The sequence below is a fragment of the Heterodontus francisci genome, chromosome 34 (assembly GCF_036365525.1).
Source record: "Heterodontus francisci isolate sHetFra1 chromosome 34, sHetFra1.hap1, whole genome shotgun sequence".
Classification (NCBI taxonomy): Eukaryota; Metazoa; Chordata; class Chondrichthyes; order Heterodontiformes; family Heterodontidae; genus Heterodontus; species Heterodontus francisci.
This window is the reverse complement of record NC_090404.1, coordinates 37,660,462-37,686,155: the sequence shown is the minus strand read 5'-3', so window position 1 is coordinate 37,686,155 and position 25,694 is coordinate 37,660,462. Positions and strand designations below refer to the sequence as shown.

Genomic DNA, 25,694 nt, shown 5'->3' with positions numbered 1-25,694 from the left:
CACAGGACACTACAGTCTGGGCCAAACCTTCCCATACTCTGAGCACAAACTCAGGAGTGAATGAGTCACAAACAAAAGTAACAACTTTCGAAATCGTTCCCATGTAAAATGTGTTCATGTTATTTAAAAGCTGACTGTTCTGCATCTGAAAAAGAGCACCATGCAATTTGTGCTTTTCGTGTTTGTCTGTTCGGTTTGCAGTTCAATTTCTGGTGGATACTGAAGAGAATCTCATATCAAAATGATGACACAAAGTAGGTAAATAATAAACCCCAAAACAATTCCTCAATAAAATGGATCGCAATCTTTGGAAGGAGGTGCGGCTAAGAAGTGGAAGATGGGAATGATGTTATTGATGATTGAGTGGAATGTGTTGCATCCTTGAGCTTTTGTTGATCAATTTCCTTTTACATCTCGGAACACAGAAAAATGACAACACCACCGTGGGTTGCCTAGTTACCTTAGTCAGTAGAGCATGAGACTCTTAATCTCCTGCTCAGGGGTTAGAGCCCCATGTTCAGTGTGATTGTTTTAAATTTTACAGCTGCTTTCACGGGAAAACCCCAGCTCTCCATTCCTCCACCACTGTCATCCGCGCTCAAACTGTGTCTTTCTCCAGCACGCTGTTGTGAATATCATAATTCCTGGTTTACAAGTGAAAAATGTCCTCTGAATCACTGGTCATGTTAGAGACAAGTTTGTAGATGAAGCCTAATGTGCAGTGAATGATAATACTTTAAAAGTGGGAAGTTCCAGTGCAGCATTTGTACAAAAAGAAACTGCTCAGAGTAACAGAATGAGAATGGTCACTTCCTGGGGGACAAATAACATCGGATCCACGTCTAAAAGGATTCCAATGACCATGATCGGATTCATCAGATTCAGGGAGAAAATCTGGGAAACTCATCCTGAACCTCATTTACATCCAGATGAGCTATGTGGAAAGATGGTGTAAGGCTGGATTTGTTTTCCTTGAAACAGAGGAAGCTAAGGGGAGATTTAATGGAGGTGCAGAAAGTTATGAGGGACCTGGATAGAGTGGGTAGTGAGGACCTGTTTCCATGATCAGAGAGATCAATAACCAGGGGGCATTGATTTAGAAAAATAAAGCCTTGCATTTATATAGAGCCTTTCACGACCACTGGAATCCCAAAGCCTTTCTGTCACTGCTTTTCCTCCAGTTCCCTCTGCTCCTCCAGAGAAGAAAGTGGAGCTACCAGAAACTAATGTTGTTCAGCAGATGTAGTGCAAGAAGATACCGAACAGGCCGATGACAACAGTAAATCTTTTGATGAGCTGAGCTGCAGTAAAGGGTTGGCACCATTTAAAATGTCATTCAGCAGGTCTGGTTCCAAATCTGCTGATAGAAATGACAAGAAAACTTCTCTCTGAATTTCCTTCGAGTCATAATGTCAGAAGGCAAAGTAACAAGACAGGAAAGTGTATTTGGCTGTAATGGTTGCAAGATGGCAGAATGACTGTGAAAGGCAATAGCAGTAGTGTTGAGAAACATATAATTATAAAAATGTACTGCACAGAAAGAGGCCATTCGGCCCAGCGTGCTTATTTGACCGAGCAGTTCCGATTGGTTGATAAGGAACAACATTTCTGCCAGTTTGAACAGCAGGCAGAAAAACCTATCCCATTATCACTCACATTTTGTCTTGCACCAGCATCTCTTCAGTCAGTATATCACTCTGTCTTGCAACTTTTCACAGCCCTTTGCTTGTTTTCTATCACTCCCCTAGCTCTGTCGCAGTTCTTTTTCCAACTCTCAGACTTCTCCAGCTCTAATGAATGATCATCGACTTGGAAGATTGACTTGTTTCTCACTCCTTAGATGTAACAAGAGCTGTTGAGTGATTTCTCAGTCCCTTATACGAGTAATATCCCAATCTATATTAGGATACATTAAATCCCCCATTATTGCTATTCTATAATTCTTGCACCTCTCTGTATATTTGTTCCTCGATAGCTTTCCGATTAGCTGGTGGTCTCTGGAATTCACCCAGCAATCGAAATGTGACTCGATTGTTTTTTTTTTAGCTCTAACCAAATACATTCTTTCCTTAATATAAAAACAAAATACTGCAGATGCTGGAAATCTGAAATAAAAACAAGAAATGCTGGAATCACTCAGCAGGTCTGGCAGCATCTGTGAAAACAGAAGCAGAGTTAACGTTTCGGGTCAGTGACCCTTCTTCGGAACCCATTCTTTCCTTGTCCCCTCTTTGACATCCTCAGTCCCCAGCACTGTAACGTTCTCCTTAATTAATAGTGCTCCCCTTCCTCCTTTCTTTCCTATCATATATTTTCTGCACTCCTTGTATCAAAGTACATTTGGGACCCAGTTCTGTCCATTTTGAGTCAGGTTTCCGTGATCGCCACATCATATTTCCACTTGGGCCTCTGAAACTTGGAACTCACCAACCTTATTTACCACACTCCACGCATTTACATGCTTACACAGTAAACCTAATTTCGATCTTATGGCAGTTGGTGCTTTTCTCACGAAGTGTGTTCTTTGTTGAAGTAACGGAGAAAGTTGATGAGGGCAGCGGTAGTGTGGTTGATATTGTGCATATGGACTTCAAAAAGACATCTGATGAAATACCACATAATCGACTTCCTGGCAAAACTAACCTGGATGGAATTAAAGGCCCAGTGACAGCGTGGATACATTATTTTCTTGCACATAGCTATATTTTCCATGTTTGGATCAAGGTGGTTTTGAGGTCTGAAACTGAGTGCCCCTGGTGGAACCCAAACTGATTATCGGTCAGCAAGTTGTTACTGAGCAAGTGCACTTCATAGCACTGTCAACGCCACCTTCCATCACTTTGCTGATGATTGAGAGTAGACAAATGGGGCAGTAATTGGCCGGATTGGATTTCTCCCGATTTTTGTGGACAGGGCATACTTGGGCAATTTTCCAAATTTTCTGTTTTGTAGCTGCACTGGAACAGCTTGTCTAAGGACACGGCTAGTTACAGAGCACATGTCTTCAGTATGACAGCTGGGATTTTGTCAGGGCCCATAGACGTTTCTGTATCCAGTGCCTTCGCCCGTCTCTTGATATCACGTGGATTTAATTGAATTGTCTAAAGACTGGCATCGATGATGGTGAGGAACAATTCTCTCTTCAACCCAGGACTGAATATGCTTCCACCACACTCTCGGTATTGGAAATAGCTGAGGCCCCAGCACTGATCCTTGAGGCACTCCACTCATCACGGCCTGCTAACGTGAAAATGCTCCATTTATCCCTACTCTTTGCTTTCTGTCCTTTAACCTCAAAGTCCTCTATGTCCTCTCTGCATGCTAATAATTACATGAGCTTTTATCTGGTGTATTAAACTTCTGTGGCATCCTACTGAATGTCTTTTGGAAATCCAATTATACTATATTTCCTGGTTCCCCTTTATCTACCCTTTCATTACATGCTCAGAATTCTTTAATAAATTTGTCAAAAGAGTTTTCCCTTTCGTAAAATCATGTTGACTTTGTTTGATCAGACTATGATTTTCTCAGTGCTTGTTAAGACTTACTTAATGATAGATGAGAACATTTTCCTGATGACTGATGTTCGGCTGACTGACCTGCAGTCCCCCAGAGAATGAGCAAACAACCGTGGGTCCAGTGGTGCAATTGGTTAGCGCGTGGTACTTATACAGTAGTGCAGTTAGCGGGCTATGCTGAGATGTGAGTTTTAACCTCACCTGGAGCACAGATTTTTCAGACTGGCAGCAATGTGAAGCAGCTCAGCAGTGAAGAGGGCTGTGATCGGTGACTCTGAACTTACCAAAAGAGGAGAATAAAAATAACTGGATGCCTCCTGCTCAACTGTTTTGATTTTGTTTGACAAAGAAAGAACTCTGGTATTATACTGCTCCTTGCTCCACCACCCCCCCCCCCTCTTCACACCCCGTTCTCCAGCCGCTCGCTCCCCGCTTCCTCCACCACCACCACCCCCCTCCATGGCCGCTCACACCCCGGCCTCCTTCTATCCCCTAACTCCAGGTCGTGCCACTTCTCTCTTCTCGGTCACTCACTCGCACATTCGACTGATCCTCACCGCACTGCCTAAACAAGTAAGGCAGACTGTGAGGGCTGACGGGCAGATGTCGGAGCGAGAGGAGAAAAGCAGCATGACCGACAGATGACGGCTTGAGAGGTGCGTGGTGGTGGGGTGAGGGGGGAGGGGGAGCGTGTGGGGTGTTGGGTGGAAGTGAGGAACGAGCGGCCGGAGAGTGCTTTGGGGAGGCGTGAGTGGGGAACAATTGGCCAGGGAAGAGGGGGCGAAAGCGTTGAAGTCTGGAGAGAGTGGCAGAGGAGAGAGCGGGGCCAGTGGAGCGGGACAGAGCAGTTAATTGGGGCAAGCGAGCACCTGGTGATGTTTTCCTGTGCATGCTCCAATTAGCCCCGGCAAGTGTGAAGCTGCGCATGTGCAGCATTACACAAAGCGCAGGAGACCATTTGTGCATGGTCTGCAGTGGAAAAAGCACCGAATTCTCACTACGAGACCACCAGGGAATCTGCCAGACTTCACTGCAAGTTAGCTGCTCCACGCTGCTTTTGCTATTTCTTCATTTCAGGCCACTTTCACCACAGACTGTTTTCTCATTAAAACAATCGAATGTTTAGCTGGAACACAAAAGATTTGTTCAGGCAATGACAGCACCGAATGTGTGAACAAGAGCATAAAGCTACAGATGTACAAGTTTCAATTTCCAAGCTGCAGCAACCTCATCAATGCGACTCCTGTGAAATGTGCAAAGCAACACATTGCCATCATACATCAATAGAAACAACTGACACACATCAAATTCTGCCAGTTTCATGTGGGATCTCCTTCTTCTTCTATCATTGCTTTTTCTCCAGCTCTCTCTGTTCCCCCAGCTCCCAGGTGAATTAGCTGCTTCATGTGAACACACCAGATTCATGAAGTCCAGCTTTCCCTGGAAAGAAGGGAGTGGGAATGAAAGATGGAGGACATTGAGAAACACTCTCCTTCCAATCTTTTACCCCTTGCTTATATTTCAAACTCTGCATAATTTCTCACTGGTTTTCAATGTGTATTTGGCTCCAATGGGTTGTAAGATGGTAGAATGACTGTGAAGGCAGCAGCAGTGCTTGTTAAGGAACATTCAATTGCAGAAAGGTATAGTACAGAAGGAGGCCATTCGGTCCAGCATGATTCGTTGACAGAGCAGTTGTGATTTGTTGATCAGGAATGATATTTGTGCAGGTTGAGCAGCAGGCAGAAATATCTGCCCCATTGCCTGCCACCCATATTTTCCTGGCCTCTTCCTCACTTTCATCAGTACATCACTCTGTATTCTAACATGTTCCCCTTTCCTTCCCAAGACCTGTCTCTTTAACTGTTATCGACCAGTTACATCTCTGACTTCTTCAGCTCTGCTGCACAATCACGACTTGGACTTTTAATTTTGTTTTGCTCTCTCAACAGATACCGCAGGTGACTCAGCTGCACAGCAGGGCAGGAAAAGTAGTGGAAGAGCTATAGTGAGAGGGGATTCTATCGTGAGGTGTACAGATAGGCGTTTCTGTGGCGGGAAACGGTCTCCAGGATGGTATGTTGCCTCCCTGGTGTTCTGGTCAAGTATCGCTGCACGAGATTCTGAAGGGGGAGGGTGAACATTCAGAGGTCGTGGTACACAACGACATAGGCAGAAAGAGGGATGAGGTCCTGCAACAAGAATTTAGGGAGCTAGGTAGAAGATTGAAATGCAGGACCTCAAATGTTGTATTCTCTGTATTACTCCTGGTGCCACGCGCTAGTGAGTATAGGAATAGGAGGATAGAGCAAATGAATGCGTGGCTGAGGAGATGGTGCAGGAGGGATCACTGGGTCTGTTTCTGGCATACAAGTTGCATGAGTTACACCTGAAATGTAACGGGACCAAACTCTTGCTGAGAGGTTTGCTAGTGCTGTTGGGGGCGCGGGACGGGGAGTGGGGAGCGGAGTGTGGGCGTGGGGTTGGTTGCTGGATGCTAACGTAATTTGGCAGGGGGATGGGATACCGAGTGGAGGTACAGTAGGGGGTGATTCACAGCCAAATATAAAAGACAAACTGAGTCAGTGTGGAAGGCAGAGCAAATATTGTTAAGGCACAAGTGAAAAATGCAAGGCTGGATTGCATCTATTTTAATGAAAGGAATCTTACCAGTAAGGCAGATGAATTGAGGGCGCAGATTTCACATTGGATTATGATATTATTAATATCACAGAGACATGATTGAGGGAGGGGCAGGACTGGCAGCTCAATATTCCAGGGGATAGAATCAACAGGCGAAACAGGGGCCCAATAGGGGCCAAAGTGGCAATCTGTATGTGGAGCCGGAGCGTATAGGTGAGGTTTTAAATGATTACTTTTCATCTGTGTTCACTATGGAGAACGATGATGTTGGTGTAGAGCTCAGGGAGGGAGATTGTGATATACTTGAACATATTAACATTGAAAGGGAGGAATTATTAGCTGTTTTAGCTGGCTTAAAATTTGATAAATCCCCAGGCCAAGATGAGATGTATCCCAGGCTATGATGTGAGGCAAGGGAGGTGATAGCAGGAGCTCTGACACAAGTTTCCAGATCCTCTCAGGCCACAGGAGACATACCAGAGGATTGGAGGACAGCAAATGTGGTACCTTTATTCAAGAAGGGTAGCAGGGATAAACCAGGTAATGACAGACTGCTGAGTCTAACATCAGTGGTTGGGCAACTATTGGAAGAAATTCTGAGGGACAGGATTAATCTCCACTTGGAGAGGCAGGGATTAATCAGAGATAGTCAACATGTCTTTGTAAGGGGGAGGGGTGGGGGGGTGGGTGGGTGATCGTGTCTAACTAACCTGATTGAATTCTTTGAGGTGGTGACTAGATGTGTAGATGTGGGTAAACCAGTTGATGTAGTCAAATGGACTTTAGTAAGTCTTTTGATAAGGTCCCGCATGGGAGATTGGTTAAGAAGGTAAAGGCCCATGGGATGCAGGGAAATTTGGCAAAGTGGATCCACAATTGGCTTAGTGGCAGGAGGCAGAGGGTGGTCGTCGAGGGTTGTTTTTGTGAGTGGAAGCCTGTGACCAGTGGTGTACAGCAGGGATCACTGCTGGGACCCTTGCTGTTTGGAGTGTACATTAATGATTTAGACATGAACATAGGAGGTGTGATCACTAAGTTCGCAGATGACACGAAAGTTGGTGGCGTCATAAATAGTGAGGAGGAATGCCTTAGATTGCAGGACGATATGGATGGGCTGGTAAGATGGGCAGAGCAGTGGCAAATGGAATTTAATCCTGATAAGTGTGAGGTGATGCATTTTGGGAGGACTAACAAGGCAAGGGAATATACAATGGATGGTAGGACCCTAAGAAATACAGAACGTCAGAGGGACCTTGGTGTACTTGTCTACAGATCACTAAAAGCAGCAGCACTGGTAGATGAGGTGGTTAGGCAGGCATATGGGATAATTGCTTTTATCAGCCGAGGCATAGAATAGAAGAGCAGGGAGGTTATGATGGAGCTGTATCAAACGCTGGTTAGGCCACAGCTGGAGTACTGTGCACAGTACTCTGGGCAGCACACTATAGAAAGGATGTGATTGACCTGGAGAGGGTGCTGAGGAGATTCACGACGATGTTGCCTGACCTGGAGCATTTCAGCTGTGAAGAGAGACTGAAATGGCTCGGGTTATTTTCCTTCGAGCAGAGAAGACTGAAGGGGGACATGATTGATGTATATAAAAGTATGAGGGGCTTTGATAGATTAGATAGGAAGAAACTTTTACCTTAGCGGAGGGGTCAATAACCAGGGGGCATAGATTTAAGGTAGGGGGCAGGAGTTTTAGAATGGATTTGAGGGAAAAAGTTCACTCAGAGGGCGGTTGGAATTTGGACAACACCACCTGAAGGATTGGCAGAGGCAGGAACCCTCACAACATTTACCAAGTACTTCGATGAGCACTTGAAATGGCATAGAATACAAGGATATGGACCAAGTGCTGAAAAATGGGATTAGAATAATTCGGTGCTTCATTCCCAGCACAGACACAATTGGCCAAAGGGCGTGTTTTTCTGCTGGATAACTCTTTGACCGGCAGAGTTGCGAACCATTTGCTGTTTTTTTTAATGCCAGTCACATTTGTGAGAGTTGTCATAGCAGTAACAGAACTGATTACTTTCTGACCAGGAATGGAACCAAGAACACGAGAGTGAATGCATTAAGCCCACGCCACTCGAACATCAGTGAAGCTGGCCCACGCCTTTTAATATTAGCTGCTTTTCCCATTTCTTCCCCTTCAACAGGCTGATTTGTTTGTTTATTTCTCACCCATTTTTTGCCTTTTGTTCAGTTTACGACAAATCCACGATCTCTGATTGATACTGAGACATTTGAACATTTCCAACGAGCAAAGCGAGCAGTCAACTCAGGAAAGGTGTGAATGTTTGTAGATGGGATGCCAATCAAGTGGGCTGCTTTGTCCTGGATGGTGTCGAGCTTCTTGAGTGTTGTTGGAGTTGCACCCATCCAGGCAAGTGGAGAGTATTCCATCCCACTCCTGACTTGTGCCTTGTCGATGGTGGACAGGCTTTGGGGAGTCAGGAGGTGCGTTACTCGCCTCAGGATTCCGAGCCTCTGACCTGCTCTTGCAGCCACGATATTTATATGGCTACTCCAGTTCAGTTTCTGGTCAATGGTAACCCCTAGGATGTTGAGAGTTGGGGATTCTGCGATGGGTATGCTGTTGAATGTCAAGGGAAGATGGTTAGATTATCTCTTGTTGGAGATGGCCATTGCCTGGCACTTGTATGGCGGGAATGTTACTTGCCACTTATCAGCCCAAGCCTGGATATTGTCCAGGTCTTGCTGCATTTCTACACGGACTGCTTCAGTATCTGAGGAGTCACGAATGGTGCTGAATATCCGTGAACATCCACACTTCTGACCTTATGATTGAAGGAAGGCCATTGATGAAGCAGCTGAAGATGGTTGGGCCTAGGACACTACCCTGAGGAACTCCTGCAGTGATGTCCTGGAGCTCAGATGATTGACCTCCAACAACCACAAGCATCTTCCTTTGCGCTAGATATGACTCCAGCCAGCAGAGGATGTTCCCCCTGATTCCCATTGACCTTGTTTTGCTATGGCTCCTTGATGCCATACTCGGCCAAATGCTGCCTTGATGTCAAGGGCAGTCACTCTCACCTCACCTCTTGAGTTCAGCTCTTTTGTCCATGTTTGAACCGAGGCTGTAATGAGGTCAGGAGCTGATTGGCCCTGGCAGAACCCAAATTGAGCATCACTGAGCAATGGTTGACCCCGTATCCTTAGACTATGACCCCTGGTTCTGGACTCCCCCACCATCGGGAACATCCTTCCTGCATCTACCCTGTCAAGGCCTATTAGAAATTTATAGGTTTCTATGAGATCCAGCCCCCACACCCCACCCCACCACATCCCCACCCCTTCACTCTTCTGAACTCCAGTGAATATAATCCTAACCAATTCAATCTCTCACATGCCAGTCTCGCCATCCCAAAATTCAGTCTGGTACACCTTTGTTGCGCTACCTCTATAACAAGAACATCCTACCTCAGATAAGGAGACCAAAACTACACAGTATCCCAGGTGTGGCCTCACCAAGGCGCTGGATAATTGCAGCAAGACATTCATGCTCCTGTACTCGAATCCTATCGCAATGAAGGCCAACATAACATTTGCCTTTATTTAAACACCTGTCGCACCTGCATGCTTACATTTAGTGACTGGTGTACGAGAACACCCAGGTCTCGTTGCATATTCTCCTCTCTCTGTTTATCGGCATTCAGATAATAACCTGCCTTCCTGTTTTTGCTACCAAAGTGGATAACCTCACATTTATTCACATTATACTTCATCTGCCATACATTAGTTTGTTCAGTTTGCTTACCCACTGTTTTTTTCATGTTGGCACTTGCGGTTGTTCAATTTTCAGTCCGTTAACACCCTTTCTGTACGAATGCTTTGTCTTTCAACACACCATTAACATATCTTTGCTCCATGACCTTCTGGTCAGCTATTCCGTGACCTTGTCTGATCTACACCTTCTCCTTGTTATCTCTTGCCCCACCCACACTTTACTTGCTTTTAACCTTATACATTTCTAATATTTGCCAGTTCTGAAGAAGGGTCACTGACCTGAAACGTTAACTCTGCTTCTCTCTCCACAGATGCTGAGTATTTCCAGCATTTTTTGTTTTTATTTCAAATAACCCTGGATGTTCGTTTCCCATCTCTGGTCAGCCTGCAGCGGTGTCTCCGTAATCCCAACTATATCATACCCATTTACATCCATTTGTGCAATTAATTCATCCACTTTATTGCTATTACCGACCACTCCCTGGTGTGCAGCAAGGTTAGACTCAAACCAAAGGAGCTGCAACACTCCAAGCAGAAGAGCCACTCGCACATCAACACGAGCAGAATTTCTTATCCACAGCTGTTGCATAAATTTCTGAATTCACTTGAAAAAGCCCTTCAAAACACTCCCACAGGGGATGCAGACACCAAGTGGGTCCACATCAGAGACACAATCTATGAGTCAGCTTAGACCACCTATGGAAAACGTGTGAAGCAGAATGCAGACTGGTTTCAATCTCAGTTTGAAGAGCTGTAGCCTGTCACAGCCGCGAAGTGCAATGCACTATTGAACTATAAGAAAGCCCCCATCGAGCTGACATCCGTCGCACATAATGCAGCCAGAAACGCTGCACAAAGAACAGCTAGGCACTGAGCAAATGACTACTGGCAACACCTATGCAGCCATATTCAGCTTTCCTCTGACACCGGAATCATCAGAGATATGTATGATGGCATTAAGAGAGCTTCTGGGCCAACCATCAAGAAGATCGCCCACCTCAAATCTAAATTGGGGACACAATCACTGACCAACGCAAGCAAGTGGACCTGTGGGTGGTGCACTACCTAGAACTGCACTCCAGGGAAAATGTTGTCACTCAGACCGCCCTCAATGCAGCCCAGTCTCTGCCAGTCATGGATGAGCTGGACGTACATCCAACAAAATCGGAACTGATGCCATTGATTCTCTAGCCAGTGGAAAAGCCCCTGGGAAGGATGGCATTGCCCCTGAAATAATCAAGAGTGCTAAGCCTGCTATACTCTCAGCACTCGACGAAATGCTTTGCCTGTGTTGGGACGAGGGAGCAGTACCACAGGATATGCGCAATGCCAATTTCATCACCCTCTATAAGAACAAAGGTGACCGCAGTGACTGCAACAACTACCATCGAATATCCCTGCTCAGGATAGTGGGAAAAGTCTTCGCTCGAGTCCCTTCAAACAGGCTCCAGAAGCTGGCCGAGCGTGTCTACCCTGAGGCACAGTGTGGCTTTCGAGCAGAGAGATCCACCACTGACATGCTGTTCTCCCGTCGTCAGCTGCAGGAGAAAGGCGGTGAACAGATGCCCCTCTACGTTGCTTTCATTGATCTCACCAAAGCCTTTGACCTCGTCAGCAGACATGGTCTCTTCAGACTACGAGAAAAGATCGGATGTCCACCAAAGCTACTAAGTATCATCACCTCATTCCATGACAATATGAAAGGCACAATTCAGCATCGCGGTGCCTCATCAGACCCCTTTCCTATCCTGAGTGGCGTGAAACAGGACTGTTTTCTCGCACCCACACTGTTTGGGATCTTCTTCTCCCTGCTGTGTTGAAGCCTTCAGAAGAAGGAATTTTCCTCCACACAAGATCAGGGGGCATGTTGTTCAACCTTTCCCGTCTAAGAGCGAAGACCAAAGTACGGAAAGTACTCATCAGAGAACTCCTCTTTGCTGACGATGCTGCATTAACATCTCACACTGGAGAGTGTCTGCAGAGTATCATCAACAGGTTTTCGGCTGCCTGCAACGAATTTGGCCGAACCATCAGCCTCAAGAAAACGAACATCTTGGGACAGGACGTCAGAAATGCTCCATCCATCTATATTGGCGACCACGCTCTGGAAGAGGTTCAAGAGTTCAGCTGCCTGGGCTCAACTCTCACCAGTAACCTGTCTCTCGATGCAGAAATCAACAAGCGCATGGGAAAGGCTTCCACTGCTATGTCCAGACTGGCCAATAGAGTGTGGGAAAATGGCGCACTGACTCGGAATACAAAGTTCCGAGTGTATCAAGCCTGTATCCTCAGTACCTTGCTCGATGGCAACGAGGCCTGGACAACGTATGTCAGCCAAGAGCGATGTTTCAATTCATTCCATCTTCGCTGCCTCCGTAGAATCCGTGGCATCAAGAGGCTGGATCGGATCACTAACACAGAAGTCTTCGAGGCGGCCAACAACCCCAACTTATACACCCTACTGAGCCAGTGGCACTTGAGATGGCTTGGCCATGTGAGCTGCATGGAAGATGGCAGGATCCACAATGACACATTGTCCAGTGAGCTCGTCACTGGTATCAGACCCACCAATAGTCCATGTCTCCGCTTTAAACACGTCTGCAAACGCGACATGAAGCCCTGTGAAATGGATCACAAGTCGTGGGAGTCAGTTGTCAGTGATCCCCAGAGCTGGTGGGCAGCCATAAAGGCGGGGCTAACGTGTGGCGAGTCAAAGAGACTTAGCAGTTGGCAGGAAAAATGTCAGAAGTGCAAGGGGAGAGCCAACTGAGTAACAGCCCCGACAACCAATTTTATCTGCAGCACATGTGGAAGAGTCTGTCACTCTCGAATTGGCCACATTCGCCACTCCAGGCGCTGTTCCACAAACCACTGACCACCTCCAGGCGCTTACCCATTGTCTCCCAAGACAAGGAGGCCAAAGAAGAAGATTGTTAATACTCCACACGTAAAGTCACAAAGCCTTAAGGCTTGTCTTTTTTACGTTGCTTGTCTCCTTCCCACTATTTTTCACTGTGGCCCTGTTTGATTCAGGCCCTTGATTTCTCTTCCTTTCACTTTTCTTATTCCCCTTAATGTCTTTTGTTCTTGTCCTTGATTCCCCCTTCCTCTGACATCTTGCAAAGTTTCCCATCCCCATGCCATTTTAGTTCAATCCCCCCAACCACTCGAGCAAACACTCCCACTGGGACATACCTTTGTGTTAGGTAAGACATCATCTCGAGGACCGAATCCGCTTCCACCACACTCTTGGTATTTGACAAAGCTTTGGCCCCAGCACTGATCCTTGAGGCACTCCACGAGTTGCAGTCTGATATCTTGAAAATGTTCCATTTATCCCTACTCGTTGCTTTCTGTCTTTTAACCTCTAAGTCCTCCTTGCATGTTAATATATTACTTCAATTTCATGAGCCTTTATCTAGTGTATTAATCTTCGATGATATCTTACCGAATGCCTTTTGGAAATCCAATTAGACTACATTCCTGCCCTTTCAGTTCCATCCTCAGAATTCTGGAATAAATCTGTCAATCAAGATTTCCATTCGGTAAAAACATGTTGACTTCGTTTGATCAGACAATGATTTTCCCAGTGCTTGTGAACACTTCTTTCATGATGGATTCGGACATTTTCCAGACGACTGATGTTCGGCTAACTTGCCTGTAATTCGCCACACTAAATAAGAAGCAATGTGCATCCTGTGGTGCAATTGGTTAGCGCGTGGGACTTAGACAACAAGACAATTCATGAGCTATGTTGAGGTTGTGAGTTCGAACCTCACCTGAAGCAAAGGCTTTTGGAAACGGGGTGCAATGAGAAACAGCTGGACAGTGCAGAAAGCAGTCATTCGTTCGTCTGAACTGGACAGAAGAAGGGGAACAATATCACTGTGAGGTGACATCAAAGGAACAGGAGCCACGTGTGGTGAGAACACTGCAAAACTTCATAGTTCCTTCCAGCAGAGAAGGAGACAACTCGGTCCATGCCATCTCTGCACAGAGCAACGCAGTCAGGCTCGATGCCCGTAGCCCTGCAAGTCTGCTTTTCTCAGAATTCCTCCTGAAGGCATTGATAGTTTCTGCTTCCACCACTCTTGTGGGCAGCGAGTTTCAGGTCATTATCACTTGAGATATAAAAACAGTGCTTCCTCATACTCCCCCACATCCTTTTTTTCCACAGAACTGGCAAATTGTGGTCACTACTCCTTGTGCAGTCTGTTAATGGGAACAATTTTTCCTTGTCTAACTTATCCAAGCCTGTCATAATCTGGTACACTGCTATTAAATCTTCCCTCAATCTCTTTTGTTCGAAGGAGAACAACCCCAGCTCTGCCAACCTAAAATAAAAGTGAAATACTGCGGATGCTAACCTAACCTTGTAACTAAAATGCTCCATCCCTGGAACCCTTCTGCTAAATCTCCTCTGAACTCTCTCAAGGACCCTCATATCAAAGAACATAGAACATAGAACAGTACAGCACAGTACAGGCCCTTCGGCCCACGATGTTGTGCCGACTCTTTAACCTACTCTAAGATCAAACTACCTACATACCCTTCATTCTACTATCATCCATGTACCTATCCAAGAGTTGCTTAAATGTCCCTAATGTATCTGCTTCTACTACCACCGCTGGCAGTGCATTCCACGCACCCACCACTCTCCGTGTAAAGAACCTACCTCTGACATCTCCTCTAAACCTTCCTCCTGTCACCTTAACATTATGCCCCCTGGTGATAGCCCTTTCTGCCCTGGGAAAAAGTCTCTGGCTATCCACTCTATCTGTGCCTCTCATCATCTTATACACCGCTATCAAGTCACCTCTCATCCTTCTTCGCTCCAATGAGAAAAGCCCGAGCTCCCTCAACCTTTCTGCATAAGACATGCCCTCCAGTCCAGACAGCATCCTGGTAAATCTCCTTTGCAAACTCTCCAAAGCTTCCACATCCTTCTTATAATGAGGCGACCAGAATTGAACATAATATTCCAAGTGTGGTCTAACCAGGGCTTTATAGAGTTGCAGCATAACCTCGCTGCTCTTAAACTCAATCTCCCTGTTAATGAAAGCCAACACACCATATGCCTTCTTAACAAACCTATCAACTTAAGTGTCACCTTTGAGGGATCTATGGACATGGACCCCAAGATCCCTCTGTTCCTCCACACTGCCAAGAATCCTGTCTTTAAGCCTGTATTCTGCATTCAAATTCGACCTTCCAAAATGAATCACTTCACACTTTTCCATGTTGAACTCCATCTGCCACTTCTCAGCCCAGCTCTGCATCCTGGCAATGTCCCGTTGCAACCTACAACAGCCCTCCACACTATCCACAACTCCAGCAACCTTTGTGTCATCGGCAAAACTACTAACCCAACCTTCCACTTCCTCATCCAAGTCATTTATAAAAATCACAAAGAGCAGAAGTCTCAGAACAGATCCCTGCGGAACACCACTGGTCACCGAGCTCCAGGCTGAATACTTTCCACCTACTACCACACTCTGTCTTCTATGGGCCAGCCAATTCTGTATCCAGACAGCCAAATTTCCCTGTATCCCATGCCTCCTTACTTTCTGAATGAGCCTACCATGGGGAACCTTATCAAACGCCGTGCTAAAATCCATATACACCACATCCACTGCTCTTCCTTCATCAATGTGTTTTGTCACATCCTCAAAGAATTCAATAAGGCTTGTGAGGCATGACCTGCCCCTCACAAAGTCATGCTTATTATCTCTAATCAAACTATGCTTTTACAAATAATCATAAATCCTGTCTCTCAGAATCCTCTCCAATAATTTGCCCACCACCAACGTAAGACTGACTGGTCTGTAATTCCCAGGGTTATCCCTATTCCCTTTCTTGAACAAGGGAATAACATTTGCCACCCTCCAATCATCTTGTACCACTCCAGTGGACAGTGAGGACGCAAAGATCGTCAAAGTTCTCCCTGTGTCTGCGTGGGTTTCCTCCGGGTGCTCCGGTTTCCTCCCACATGCCAAAGACTTGCAGGTTGATAGGTTAATTGGCCATTATAAGTTGCCCCTAGTATAGGTAGGTGATAGGGAAATATAGAGACAGGTGGGGATGTGGTAGGAATATGGGATTAGTGTAGGATTAGTATAAATGGGTGGTTGATGGTCGGCACAGACTCGATGGGCCGAAGGGCCTGTTTCAGTGCTGTATCTCTGAAGTAAACTGAATCATCGCCAAAGCCGCGGCAAATTCTTCCCTCGCTTCCCGTAATAACCTTGGGTATATCCCTTATGGCCCCGGGGACTTATCTATCATCATGTCTTTCAAAATTTCCAGCACATCCTCCTGCTTAACATCAACCTGTTCGAGCATATCAGCCTGTTCCACGCTGTCCTCACAAACGACAAGGTCCCTCTCACTCGTGAATACTGAAGCAAAGGATTCATTAAGGACCTCCCCTACCTTTATCGTTCCTGAAATGTGGTGACAAGAACAGGAAAGATTTGTGGCTAACCAGAGCTTTATAAAGGTTCACCATAATTGTACTGAGTACTTCTTTTTATTAAGCCTAAGTTTCCTTATGCTTTACTAACTATTATCTCAGTATATCTTGCCACCTTCAAAGATCTATGCACCAGCACTCCCAGGTCACTCTGTTCCAGCACACTCTTTAGAACTATGCTATTATGTCTACATTGCCTCTTCTTAATTCTTCTGTCAAAATGCATCACTTCACACTTGTGAGGATAAAATTCTATCTGCCACCATTCTGTCCATTCTACGATCCTATCTATGGCCTGTTGTAGCAGTTGGCAGGAAAAAAGTCAGAAGTGCAAGGGGAGAGCCAACTGCGTAACAGCCCCGACAACCAATTTTATCTGCAGCACGTGTGGAAGAGTCTGTCACTCTCGAATTGGCCTTTTTCGCCACTCCAGGCGCTGTTCCACAAACCACTAACCACCTCCAGGCGCTTACCCATTGTCTCCCGAGACAAGGAGGCCAAAGAAGAAGATTGTTAATACTCCACACGTTAAGTCACAAAGCCTTAAGGCTTGTCTTTTTTACGTTGCTTGTCTCCTTCCCACTATTTTTCACTGTGGCCCTGTTTGATTCAGGCCCTTGATTTCTCTGCCTATCACTTTTCGTATTCCCCTTAATGTCTTTTGTTCTTGTCCTTGATTCCCCCTTCCTCTGACTCCTTGCAAAGTTTCCAATCCCCCTGCCATTTCAGTTCAATCCCCCCCAACCACTCGAGCAAACACTCCCCCTGGGACATACCTTTGTGTTAGGTAAGACGTCATCTCGTGGAGCATTTTCCCCCTCTTTCCCATTGCCTCCAGTTTAGTTCGGGCTCCTTGATCCCATGCTATGTCTAATGTTATTTTTATGTCAATTTCAGTCACTGTCACCTCTTGGAAACAGCTCTATTTTCCATGTTTGGTCAAGGTTGTAATTAAGTCTGGAATTGCGTGCCCCTGGGGGAACCCAAACTGAGCATCGGTCAACGATGTGTTACTGAGTAAGTGGTTATTGATAGCACTGTCAACGATACCTTCCACAACTTTGCTGATGATTGTGAGTAGACTGATGGGGTAGTTAATGGGCGGATTGGACTTTTCCCGATTTTTGTAGACAGGACATAGCTGGGCAAATTGCGCATTGTCAGGAAGATGTGCGTTTTGCAATTATACTGAAACAGCGTTTCTCAGGCCACAGCTGGTTCTAGAGCACAGGTCTTCAGTATGACAGTTGGAATTGTGTCAGGGCCCATCGTGTTTTCCATATTCAGTGCTTTCACCCGTCTCTTGACAGCACGTGGATTTAATGGAATTCTCTCGAGGCTGGCATCAATGATGATAAGGACCAATCTTCTCTTCAACCCAGGACCAAATCCGCTTCCACCACACTCTCCGTATTGGACAAAGCTTTGGCCCCAGCACTGATCCTTGAGGCACTCCACGAGTTGCAGTCTGATATCTTGAAAATGCTCCATTTATCCCTACTCGTTGCTTTCTGTCTGTTAACCTCTAAGTCCTCCTTGCATGTTAAAATATTACTTCAATTCCATGAGCCTTTATCTAGTGTATTAATCTTACCGAATGCCTTTTGGAAATCCAATTATACTACATTCCTGCCCTTTCAGTTACATCCTCAGAATTCTGGAATAAATCTGTCAATCAAGATTTCCATTCGGTAAAAACATGTTGACTTTGTTTGATCAGACAATTATTTTCCAAGTGCTTGTTAATACTTCCTTTGTGATAGATTCGGGCATTTTCCAGACGACTGATGTTCAGCTAACTTGCCTACAATTCGCCGTACTATAAAGAGAGTAATGTGGCTCCAGTGGCGCAATCGGTAAGCGTGTGGTACTTATACAGCAGTACAATTAATGAGCTATGCCGAGGTTGTGAGTTCAAGCCTCACCTGGAGCATAGGCTTTTAGAAACGGGGTGCAATGAGAAACAGCTGTCCAGTGCACAGAGCAGTCATTCATTAGTCTGAACTGGCCAGAAGAAGGGGAACAATAGAACTGTGATGTGACATCAAAGGAACAGGAGCCACGTGTGGTGAGAACACTGCAAAACTTCATAGTTATTTCCAGCAGAGAAGGAGACAACTCGGTCCATGCCATCTCTGCACAGAGCAACGCAGTCAGGCTCGATGCCCGTAGCCCTGCAAGTCTGCTTTTCTCAGAATTCCTCCTGAAGGCATTGATAATTTCTGCTTCCACCACTCTTGTGGGCAGCGAGTTCCAGGTCATTATCACTTGAGATATAAAAACAGTGCTTCCTCATACTCCCCCACATCCTTTTTTTCCACAGAACTGGCAAATTGTGGTCACTACTCCTTGTGCAGTCTGTTAATGGGAACAATTTTTCCTTGTCTAACTTATCCAAGCCTGTCATAATCTGGTACACTGCTATTAAATCTCCCCTCAATCTCTTTTGTTCTAAGGAGAACAACCCCAGCTCTGCCAACCTAAAATAAAAGCAAAATACTGCGGATGCAAACCTAACCTTGTAACTAAAATGCTCCATCCCTGGAACCCTTCTGCTAAATCTCCTCTGAACTCTCTCAAGGACCCTCATATCAAAGAACATAGAACATAGAACAGTACAGCACAGTACAGGCCCTTCGGCCCACGATGTTGTGCCGACTCTTTAACCTACCCTAAGATCAAACTACCTCCATACCCTTCATTCTACCATCATCCATGTACCTATCCAAGAGTTGCTTAAATGTCCCTAATGTATCTGCTTCTACTACCACCGCTGGCAGTGCATTCCACGCACCCACCACTCTCCGTGTAAAGAACCTACCTCTGACATCTCCTCTAAACCTTCCTCCTGTCACCTTAAAATTATGCCCCCTGGTGATAGCCCTTTCTGCCCTGGGAAAAAGTCTCTGGCTATCCACTCTATCTATGCCTCTCATCATCTTATACACCTCTATCAAGTCACCTCTCATCCTTCTTCGCTCCAATGAGAAAAGCCCGAGCTCCCTCAACCTTTCTGCATAAGACATGCCCTCCAGTCCAGGCAGCATCCTGGTAAATCTCCTCTGCAAACTCTCTAAAGCTTCCACATCCTTCTTATAATGAGGCGACCAGAACTGAACACAATATTACAAGTGTGGTCTAACCAGGGCTTTATAGAGTTGCAGCATAACCTCGCTGCTCTTAAACTCAATCCCCCTGTTAATGAAAGCCAACACACCATATGCCTTCTTAACAAACCTATCAACTTGGGTGGCACCTTTGAGGGATCTATGGACATGGACCCCAAGATCCCTCTGTTCCTCCACACTGCCAAGAATCCTGTCTTTAAGCCTGTATTCTGCATTCAAATTCGACCTTCCAAAATGAATCACTTCACACGTTTCCAGGTTGAACTCCATCTGCCACTTCTCAGCCCAGCTCTGCATCCTGTCAATGTCCCGTTGCAACCTACAACAGCCCTCCACACTATCCACAACTCCAGCAACCTTTGTGTCATCGGCAAAATTACTAACCCAACCTTCCACTTCCTCATCCAAGTCATTTATAAAAATCACAAAGAGCAGAAGTCTCAGAACAGATCCCTGCGGAACACCACTGGTCACCGAGCTCCAGGCTGAATACTTTCCACCTACTACCACACTCTGTCTTCTATGGGCCAGCCAATTCTGTATCCAGACAGCCAAATTTCCCTGTATCCCATGCCTCCTTACTTTCTGAATGAGCCTACCATGGGGAACCCTATCAGACGCCGTGCTAAAATCCATATACACCACATCCACTGCTCTTCCTTCATCAATGTGTTTTGTCACATCCTCAAAGAATTCAATAAGGCTTGTGAGGCATGACCTGCCCCTCACAAAATCATGCTTATTATCTCTAATCAAACTATGCTTTTACAAATAATCATAAATCCTGTCTCTCAGAATCCTCTCCAATAATTTGCCCACCACCAACGTAAGACTGACTGGTCTGTAATTCCCAGGGTTATCCCTATTCCCTTTCTTGAACAAGGGAATAACATTTGCCACCCTCCAATCATCTTGTACCACTCCAGTGGACAGTGAGGACGCAAAGATCGTCAAAGTTCTCCCTGTGTCTGCGTGGGTTTCCTCCGGGTGCTCCGGTTTCCTCCCACATGCCAAAGACTTGCAGGTTGATAGGTTAATAGGCCATTATAAATTGCCCCTAGTATAGGTAGGTGATAGGGAAATATAGGGACAGGTGGGGATGTGGTAGGAATATGGGATTAGTGTAGGATTAGTATAAATGAGTGGTTGATGGTCGGCACAGACTCGATGGGCCGAAGGGCCTGTTTCAGTGCTGTATCTCTGAAGTAAACTGAATCATCGCCAAAGCCGTGGCAAATTCTTCCCTCGCTTCCCGTAATAACCTTGGGTATATCCCTTATGGCCCCGGGGACTTATCTATCATCATGTCTTTCAAAATTTCCAGCACATCCTCCTGCTTAACATCAACCTGTTCGAGCATATCAGCCTGTTCCACGCTGTCCTCACAAACGACAAGGTCCCTCTCACTAGTGAATACTGAAGCAAAGGATTCATTAAGGACCTCCCCTACCTTTATCGTTCCTGAAATGTGGTGACAAGAACAGGACAGAGTTGTGGCTAACCAGAGCTTTATAAAGGTTCACCATAATTGTACTGAATCCTTCTTTTTATTAAGCCTAAGATTCCTTATGCTTTACTAACTATTCTCTCAGTATATCTTGCCACCTTCAAAGATCTATGCACCAGCACTCCCAGGTCACTCTGTTCCAGCACACTCTTTAGAACTATGCTATTATGTCTACATTGCCTCTTCTTAATTCTTCTGTCAAAATGCATCACTTCACACTTGTGAGGATAAAATTCTATCTGCCACCATTCTGTCCATTCTACGATCCTATCTATGGCCTGTTGTAGCAGTTGGCAGGAAAAAAGTCAGAAGTGCAAGGGGAGAGCCAACTGCGTAACAGCCCCGACAACCAATTTTATCTGCAGCACATGTGGAAGAGTCTGTCAGTCTCGAATTGGCCTTTTTCGCCACTCCAGGCGCTGTTCCACAAACCACTAACCACCTCCAGGCGCTTACCCATTGTCTCCCGAGACAAGGAGGCCAAAGAAGAAGATTGTTAATACTCCACACGTTAAGTCACAAAGCCTTAAGGCTTGTCTTTTTTACGTTGCTTGTCTCCTTCCCACTATTTTTCACTGTGGCCCTGTTTGATTCAGGCCCTTGATTTCTCTGCCTATCACTTTTTTTTTTTAGATTAGAGATACAGCACTGAAACAGGCCCTTCGGCCCACCGAGTCTGTGCCGAACATCAACCACCCATTTATACTAATCCCATATTCCTACCAAACATCCCCACCTGTCCCTATATTTCCCTACCACCTACCTATACTAGTGACAATTTTTTTTATAATGGCCAATTTACCTATCAACCTGCAAGTCTTTTGGCTTGTGGGAGGAAACCGGAGCACCCGGAGAAAACCCACGCAGACACAGGGAGAACTTGCAAACTCCACACAGGCAGTACCCGGAATCGAACCCGGGTCCCTGGAGCTGTGAGGCTGCGGTGCTAACCACTGCGCCACTGTGCCGCCCTTTTTCTTATTCCCCTTAATGTCGTTTGTTCTTGTCCTTGATTCCCCCTTCCTCTGACTCCTTGCAAAGTTTCCAATCCCCCTGCCATTTTAGTTCAATCCCCCCCAACCACTCGAGCAAACACTCCCCCTGGGACATACCTTTGTGTTAGGTAAGACGTCATCTCGTGGAGCATTTTCCCCCTCTTTCCCATTGCCTCCAGTTTAGTTCGGGCTCCTTGATCCCATGCTAGGTCTAATGTTATTTTTATGTCAATTTCAGTCACTGTCACCTCTTGGAAACAGCTCTATTTTCCATGTTTGGTCAAGGTTGTAATTAAGTCTGGAATTGCGTGCCCCTGGTGGAACCCAAACTGAGCATCGGTCAACGATGTGTTACTGAGTAAGTGTTTATTGATAGCACTGTCAACGATACCTTCCACAACTTTGCTGATGATTGTGAGTAGACTGATGGGGTCGTTAATGGGCGGATTGGACTTTTCCCGATTTTTGTAGACAGGACATAGCTGGGCAAATTGCGCATTGTCAGGAAGATGTGCGTTTTGCAATTATACGGAAACAGCGTCTCTCAGGCCACAGCTGGTTCTAGAGCACAGGTCTTCAGTATGACAGTTGGAATTGTGTCAGGACCCATCATGTTTTCTATATTCAGTGCTTTCACCCGTCTCTTGACAGCACGTGGATTTAATGGAATTCTCTCGAGGCTGGCATCAATGATGATAAAGACCAATCTTCTCTTCAACCCAGGACCGAGTCCGATTCCACCACATTCTCGGTATTGGACAAAGCTTTGGCCCCAGCAATGATCCTTGAGGCACTCCACGAGTTGCAGTCTGATATCTTGAAAATGCTCCATTTCTCCCTACTCGTTGCTTTCTGTCTGTTTACCTCTAAGTCCTCCTTGCATGTTAATATATTACTTCAATTCCATGAGCCTTTATCTAGTGTATTAATCTTACCGAATGCCTTTTGGAAATCCAATTATACTACATTCCTGCCCTTTCAGTTACATCCTCAGAATTCTGGAATAAATCTGTCAATCAAGATTTCCATTCGGTAAAAACATGTTGACTTTGTTTGATCAGACAATGATTTTCCAAGTGCTTGTTAATACTTCCTTTGTGATAGATTCGGACATTTTCCAGACGACTGATGTTCAGCTAACTTGCCTACAATTCGCCATACTATAAAGAGAGTAATGTGGCTCCAGTGGCGCAATCGGTAAGCGCGTGGTACTTATACAGCAGTACAATTAATGAGCTATGCCGAGGTTGTGAGTTCAAGCCTCACCTGGAGCATAGACTTTTAGAAACGGGGTGCAATGAGAAACAGCTGTCCAGTGCAGAGAGCAGTCATTCATTAGTCTGAACTGGCCAGAAGAAGGGGAACAATAGAACTGTGATGTGACATCAAAGGAACAGGAGCCACGTGTGGTGAGAACACTGCAAAACTTCATAGTTATTTCCAGCAGAGAAGGAGACAACTCGGTCCATGCCATCTCTGCACAGAGCAACGCAGTCAGGCTCGATGCCCATAGCCCTGCAAGTCTGCTTTTCTCAGAATTCCTCCTGAAGGCATTGATAATTTCTGCTTCCACCACTCTTGTGGGCAGCGAGTTCCAGGTCATTATCACTTGAGATATAAAAACAGTGCTTCCTCATACTCCCCCACATCCTTTTTTTCCACAGAACTGGCAAATTGTGGTCACTACTCCTTGTGCAGTCTGTTAATGGGAACAATTTTTCCTTGTCTAACTTATCCAAGCCTGTCATAATCTGGTACACTGCTATTAAATCTCCCCTCAATCTCTTTTGTTCTAAGGAGAACAACCCCAGCTCTGCCAACCTAAAATAAAAGCAAAATACTGCGGATGCAAACCTAACCTTGTAACTAAAATGCTCCATCCCTGGAACCCTTCTGCTAAATCTTCTCTGAACTCTCTCAAGGACCCTCATATCAAAGAACATAGAACATAGAACAGTACAGCACAGTACAGGCCCTTCGGCCCACGATGTTGTGCCGACTCTTTAACCTACCCTAAGATCAAACTACCTCCATACCCTTCATTCTACCATCATCCATGTACCTATCCAAGAGTTGCTTAAATGTCCCTAATGTATCTGCTTCTACTACCACCGCTGGCAGTGCATTCCACGCACCCACCACTCTCCGTGTAAAGAACCTACCTCTGACATCTCCTCTAAACCTTCCTCCTGTCACCTTAAAATTATGCCCCCTGGTGATAGCCCTTTCTGCCCTGGGAAAAAGTCTCTGGCTATCCACTCTATCTATGCCTCTCATCATCTTATACACCTCTATCAAGTCACCTCTCATCCTTCTTCGCTCCAATGAGAAAAGCCCGAGCTCCCTAAACCTTTCTGCATAAGACATGCCCTCCAGTCCAGGCAGCATCCTGGTAAATCTCCTCTGCAAACTCTCTGAAGCTTCCACATCCTTCTTATAATGAGGCGACCAGAACTGAACACAATATTCCAAGTGTGGTCTAACCAGGGCTTTATAGAGTTGCAGCATAACCTCGCTGCTCTTAAACTCAATCCCCCTGTTAATGAAAGCCAACACACCATATGCCTTCTTAACAAACCTATCAACTTGGGTGGCACCTTTGAGGGATCTATGGACATGGACCCCAAGATCCCTCTGTTCCTCCACACTGCCAAGAATCCTGTCTTTAAGCCTGTATTCTGCATTCAAATTCGACCTTCCAAAATGAATCACTTCACAATTTTTCATGTTGAACTCCATCTGCCACTTCTCAGCCCAGCTCTGCATCCTGGCAATGTCCCGTTGCAACCTACAACAGCCCTTCACACTATCCACAACTCCAGCTACCTTTGTGTCATCGGCAAAATTACTAACCCAACCTTCCACTTCCTCATCCAAGTCATTTATAAAAATCACAAAGAGCAGAAGTCTCAGAACAGATCCCTGCGGAACACCACTGGTCACCGAGCTCCAGGCTGAATACTTTCCACATACTACCACACTCTGTCTTCTATGGGCCAGCCAATTCTGTATCCAGACAGCCAAATTTCCCTGTATCCCATGCCTCCTTACTTTCTGAATGAGTCTACCATGGGGAACCTTATCAAACGCCGTGCTAAAATCCATATACACCACATCCACTGCTCTTCCTTCATCAATGTGTTTTGTCACATCCTCAAAGAATTCAATAAGGCTTGTGAGGCATGACCTGCCCCTCACAAAGTCATGCTTGTTATCTCTAATCAAACTATGCTTTTACAAATAATCATAAATCCTGTCTCTCAGAATCCTCTCCAATAATTTGCCCACCACCAACGTAAGACTGACTGGTCTGTAATTCCCAGGGTTATCCCTATTCCCTTTCTTGAACAAGGGAATAACATTTGCCACCCTCCAATCATCTTGTACCACTCCAGTGGACAGTGAGGACGTAAAGATCGTCAAAGTTCTCCCTGTGTCTGCGTGGGTTTCCTCCGGGTGCTCCGGTTTCCTCCCACATGCCAAAGACTTGCAGGTTGATAGGTTAATTGGCCATTATAAGTTGCCCCTAGTATAGGTAGGTGATAGGGAAATATAGGGACAGGTGGGGATGTGGTAGGAATATGGGATTAGTGTAGGATTAGTATCAATGGGTGGTTGATGGTCGGCACAGACTCGATGGGCCGAAGGGCCTGTTTCAGTGCTGTATCTCTGAAG

At 45.7% G+C, this 25,694-nt stretch overlaps 1 protein-coding gene and 2 non-coding genes across 3 annotated transcripts in view; all 3 read left to right on the top strand.

Moving 5' to 3' along the window:
* Positions 1-25,694, top strand: part of LOC137348833 (zinc finger protein 850-like) — a gene marked incomplete at its 5' end in the record, with an annotated part of 277,096 nt that overhangs the window by 138,275 nt on the left and 113,127 nt on the right. The window lies entirely within an intron of this gene.
* On the top strand, positions 18,228-18,322 carry trnai-uau (transfer RNA isoleucine (anticodon UAU)). Its single transcript has 2 exons — positions 18,228-18,265; positions 18,287-18,322. It is a non-coding gene; the product is annotated as a tRNA-Ile (tRNA).
* Positions 23,199-23,293, top strand: trnai-uau (transfer RNA isoleucine (anticodon UAU)). Its single transcript has 2 exons — positions 23,199-23,236; positions 23,258-23,293. It is a non-coding gene; the product is annotated as a tRNA-Ile (tRNA).